This window comes from Culex quinquefasciatus, chromosome 3 (assembly GCF_015732765.1).
Source record: "Culex quinquefasciatus strain JHB chromosome 3, VPISU_Cqui_1.0_pri_paternal, whole genome shotgun sequence".
Lineage (NCBI taxonomy): Eukaryota > Metazoa > Arthropoda > Insecta > Diptera > Culicidae > Culex > Culex quinquefasciatus.
In genome coordinates this window covers 147,743,154-147,749,153 of record NC_051863.1, presented here as the reverse complement: position 1 = coordinate 147,749,153, position 6,000 = coordinate 147,743,154, and positions in this window count along the sequence as shown.

Here is a 6,000-nt window from a genome sequence, read left to right as displayed (position 1 = left end):
AATATATTCAGGATTTTAGCACTATGGTTCGACACCAGTGTAACTTGTAAAGTTTCACTCACCTAAAGTGATTCAATCAGCAGACCAGGTTGATTGGAAGTAGAAAACAAAAATCAAAATTCGTCGTTTCATCGCGAGCACAAGATTATGCGAATTGACTGGGTACCGGGTGTGGAAAATTTAGTTTGGCTAGATTGCTTCTACTCTGTTTCGAAACAGTCGTTTTGAAGTAAACGGGTTCAATTTTGGGAAACAGATTGTGCATGAAGGTTGGTTGAAACTTTTGACTTTGAAAGTACTTCTCGAGAAGTTTGTATTTGAGTTTTGGTTGGAGTGAATTAAAATGTGTTATAAAAATATTCAGCAATTCCCCACGAAAACAGCATGATTCGAAAAAAAAGTTCTCCGATCGGGCTCAAAATTTTTCTGGGGGTTCCTTGGCCAAAATAACTAGACCTATATTTTTTTGTTTAGCCATTAGGGTGACCTACGCCGTGTTAGGGTGGTCCAAAAAATGGCAATTTTCGTCGATTTTCGCAAAACCATTTTTTTCAAAAAATCATATTTCCGCGCCATTTCATTCGATTTTAGCTATCTTAGGCGCAAAAGAAAGTTGATTAGTTTGGCTATTTGAAAAAAATAGTAAGAAGTTCCAAAAATCAAGCTTAACATTTGAAAAGGTTGTATGAAAACATAAATGCTGTTTCGAAGGTCTCGGGACCAAAGAGCCTATGTCTGAAAATATTTTTATCAGATTCCTCGGAAAATTCTACATAATATATCAAAAAATTGTGAAATTATGTTCTCAGTACTCTGAGATACGATTCTTTGAAAATAAAAACTGGGTTTTTCGACGCGCCACGCGCAAAAATGGTAAAATAACGAAAACGGGAAAAAATCGACTTTTTTTTACTAAAACTGCAATAACATCAAAATTTCAGCGATGTCCTTTACATGTTAGGGTACCAAAAGTTGCGTATTTCAATTACGAAAACAGGCTCCACAATTAGTTTTTCCAAGCCAATTCCAATTTAATTTTCCGATTTTCTAACTGATCGTTATAATTTTAATAGAACTGAAATGCAGTTCAAATTGTGATTTTTTAGTTATACTATAAAATTGGGCTTAGGTACTCAGCAAACCGTACTTATTTTCTTTATCTAAGAGATTAACTTTAGGTGGAAAACTAAAAGTAAAGGATATTCGGAGTTTTTCAACAAAGTCTTTCAACCATCTTTGCTAAGCACTTTGATTCATTATGTTTGCTTTGGCAATAATCGATAATCGGTGTGCAAATTCAGAAATTTTAGCAGGGAATAACTAACTCTAAAAAAAGGATGTAGAAAGATGTGTTTAGAATTGAAAATAGTTTAAAATTATTTTTTCTTTCTTTTACTTTTTCAGGGCAATGGAAGAGCAGAAAATCGTTTGTAAAAAGTAAGTAGTGAATTTAATATTCTGCGATTTCCCTTCCAAAACTAAGTTATATCTTTACTTTGAATTCAATAGTAGAAAAGGTTTTGTTAAATGTTATTTAGTATTAACGTATGAATGTTGTTTGAAACCGTTGTTTTTTTTCAACAGCTGAGTTTATTGGGGCTTTTTTAACGATCAAATCAACCGAAGGATATAAAAATGCAAAAAATATAAATATTCAAAGACTAAAAGATGCTGGGTACACGATAGAATACAAAGCCCGACGTGACTCCATGAAAGACAAATGCAAAAAATAATGCTCCACACCAGAGCGAGTGTTATATGATAAATATTAACCTCACCGAAACTTTCGGGAAACCACTGCTGGAAAGTTTTCCGCTCCGTTCAAGCACAAAGTATCTACTACATTACAGGAAGCATCCTAGTCGATCAAGATGCAGGCGTCGGAAGGTCGTTTCCTGGGCCATTTATCATCTTTCGTTCTCTCTCAAGGTTCATGGTAGAATATATACTGGCACTGTTGAAGTTATGGAGCCGAGTTGGCACACGCCCGTCCTTAGAGGCTCAGCCCAGTGTCTTCTTATGGCAATCTTGGTAGAAGAGTTTCTACGATTTCATGAATGGTTTCATGTTTCATTGTTGCGCTGTTGTGGATCACTACAAAAGCTATCAGGAAAGAATACTTTGCCTTGCCATATAAAATTTTAAGTCTTTTCAGTTTGTTTGAAAATTAATCTGAGCTTTGAATTTTAACTGATTTTGTAAAACAAAAGAAGAAGATAAAAACTGTTCTATTTTGACGTTCATCCATCACAACATGTTCCCCAAATGCTTCCAAAAACGTAATATTTAATCGTTGGTGTATCCCTTTCTGACAGCTCTGCTGCTGCCCTTTCCCAACCATTTAAAACAATACCGTTAAGTGCATCTCTTAAGCTTGCAACATAGTGCAGTTCGTTGCAGGCTCCAAGATGCGCCAGTCCTTTTTTGTATGCTCAACATAACCTTCCTTCAACCTACACTTCCGAGTTTCTTCCCACAGGAAGAAATTGGGTTAAATAAATGTCACTATTATTAATGACATTTCATCGCACTTAAAAGCTTTTGCCTATGTAGGGTCGCCGGGTCCGGTCGGTTTTTCGGTGTCTAGAGTTTCGTACAACAGCTGCTGCAGTTTTGTAGTAAGATGGTGCAGTGCTCTTTTTGGGGATGGAAAAAAAACATACAACGATGTTGGCAAAGGGATGATGCACAGTCATCTTGGTGTGATGTGTCTTGAATGTAGGGTAGCGTAGTCATCAATGAGACGCTTTTGGTTTTCAACATTCAATGATTTTTTTTATTTTCGTAATTGAAAGACGCAACTTTTGGTACCCAGACATGCATAGCTTTAGTTAGGTAATTTTAGTGAAAAAAGTTGATTTTTACCCGTTTTCGTCATTTTCCCATTTTATTACAAGGAATCAGAGAAAAATATTTTCAGACAAGGGCTCTTTGGTCCCGAGACCTTGAATTCAGCAAATGAAATTTTCATTGGACCTTTTCAAATATTCAGCTAGTTTTTATGGACCTCAACATATTTTTCCTTGTAAGCCCAACTAATAATCGTTCCGGAGATATGTTTTTTTTTGTTTAAATGTGGTTTTTGTGAAAATCGACGTAAAACGCAATTTTATGGACCACCCTATTTCGGATAGGACCAACCTAATCGCCAAACAAAAAATACGTGTCTAATTATTTGGGCCAAAGAACCCCCACTCCAAATTTGTGCCAAATCGGAGCACTTTTAATTTGGAGACTTCCTGTTTGACGTGGAATGGCTGTACATATATTTATAAACTCAACTACAACCCGGTTACGTAGCATAGCATAGCATAGCATAACGGGTCTGCACCACGCTGTAGGGGGTGCCACAATGGTCAATTCAATATTCTTAGACAATTTGATTGCTGCCCGGTACAACCAAGAATATCTAAGAACGAAAATTTCCAAACTATGCTCCAAGGCTACGCCCATACAGTCCCGTGGGGATTTCGGAGGGGATGTTTTTGTTGTTCACTAGTGGCAAAAGTGCAGGGAACCCGACTTTTAAAAGTGAACGGAATATTTTTGGGAGGGTTAGGGGAATTTCATCGGGTCGATGAAAATGGTTGAATGCTTAATGTATTACATGATTTGGATGTTTGTAAGTGAGCAGTTCTCTCAGATTTCGGTCATTCGATTTTATTTGAATTTTTTAATCCGACTGAAACTTTTTTGGTGCTTTCGGTATGCCCAAAGAAGCCATTTTGCATCATTAGTTTGTCCATATAATTTTCCATACAAATTTGGCAGCTGGCCATACAAAAATGATGTATGAAAATTCAAAAATCTGTATCTTTTGAAGGAATTTTTTGATCGATTTGGTGTCTTCGGCAAAGTTGTAGGTATGGAAACGGACTACACTGGAAAAAAATGATACACGGTAAAAAAAATTGGTGATTTTTTATTTAAGTTTTTGTCACTAAAACTTGATTTGCAAAAAACACTATTTTTATTTTTTTTTTGTATGTCAACTTCTCAGAAATTTCCAGGTTGTGCAAAAAATCTTTGAGCGAGTTATTAATTTTTGAAACAATACTGATTTTTTCAAAAAATCGAAAAATAGGTCGCAGAAATTTTTCAACTTTATTTTTCAAGGTAAAATCACCTTAGTTGCTGAGATATTGCCATGCAAACATTCGTAAAATTTTTCGTCATTTTCCCATTTTATTACAAGGAAAAAAATATTTTTAAAATTTTTAAACCATGACTAACATTTAAAAAAAGCGTAATATTGAATGTTTAGCCCTTTTGAAATGTTAGTCTTGGTTTTTGAAAATATTTTTTTCGAAAAGATCGGAAAAATTTCACGAATGTTCATATTTTAACATTGAAAATCGGACCATTAGTTGCTGAGATATAGACATTAGACAATGGTGGGTTGTTTGGTGAGACTTAGAAAACATCAATTTTCCTGTTTTTAAACCTTTGCATGGCATTATCTCAGCAACTAAGGGTCGTATCAACAAAGTTCAAGGAAGCAAAATATAGAGAATTTTCTCAGATTTTCAAAAATATTTTTTTTAAAAGTGGGCAAACATTTGCACTAATTAAAAAAAAAAAGAAAAACTGCGACTATTTTCAAAAAAGTCACCTAAAAGTGGATTTAACTTGGAAACGGTGCACTTTATCAAAATTTCACTGGAGTACTTATTGATTGCAAATTTGATTTTACATCGAAAAATGAAGTTGAAAAATTTTTGCGACCAATATTTCGATATTTTGAAAAAAATCAGTGTTGTTTCAAAAAATCATAACTCGCTCAAAGATTATTTGCACAACCTGAAAATTTCTGAAAAGTTGTTATTTGATGTCCTCTAAAATATATCAAAAAAATATATTTTTTTTGCAAATCAAGTTTTAGTGACAAAAAGTTAAATAAAAAATCTCCAAAAAAAATTTTACCGTGTATGCAACCACAAACAACAGAGACACAAGAATCCAAACATGCGGTTTCGCACCTTTTACCGAATTTGACATGAACAAGATCACGAATACAACACAAAAAGAACACCACAAAAATCCATCTTCCCGGCGCTGCTGCTCACACGATCAACTCAACTACAACCCGGTTACGATGCACAAAAAGCTGTTCATGATGCCTCAAAGTTTTAGCTGGCTATTTATACCTCACTCAATCTCCCGAACAGGACCTTTTGCTAAGAAATTAGCAACTATTTACCAATGGCTCTACGAGACTGGACTTTTCCACCATTGGAAAATGAAATCCTATGAGGATCTTGTCCAGCACAAGTGGAGTCATATGGCGGTCCTTGGGTGGGACGACCTGCTCTCACTGTTGTGCATTTTGGGCAATGGATTTGCGCTAAGTGGTGGGGTTTTCATTGGGGAGATTGGAATCTTAAAATGCACTGCTTCAGCACCAGGAGATGTGGTAGAAAAGCAAGAGTCAACAAGCAATGCATTGTGCGAGTAAGAGAATAAGAACGAAAATGAAATAATAAGTGTTTGTAATGAACACGAAAAGTTTGTAAATGCAGTTTTGAACATAAACAAAGGGTAAGGGTGTTTTGCAGTATCTAGAAACATTCAGTTGTTAAAAAAACGAAATACATATTTGGTTGTGTCATGTGTATGCAATGTCGTTAACATTTTTCATCCCTGGCTGTGCTAAGATGTTGTAATTTTATTTTGATTTTGAAGTTTGATCGCGTTAAAATGTTTTTCCTTGTTTATTTGTTTTTAATTTTGAAAGATCTGTTTCCATGTGGTCAATTATTGGCAACCTTGGTAAATATTCAAGTCGAATAACAACTAATTCGACTGACAAGGGGGTCTACATGTGATATCGTTTGGTTGGGTTAAGCTGTGTAATTATAAATTATTGTAGGGATTTTTTTTCTTATGGTAGATGAATCAAACGGCTCTAACTCCAGAACCAAATTATGAATCTTGATAAAAATTTGGGAGGTTGTAGAGCTCCGTGCGATAGACGAGTTCTGTCAAGATGAATCGATAGAG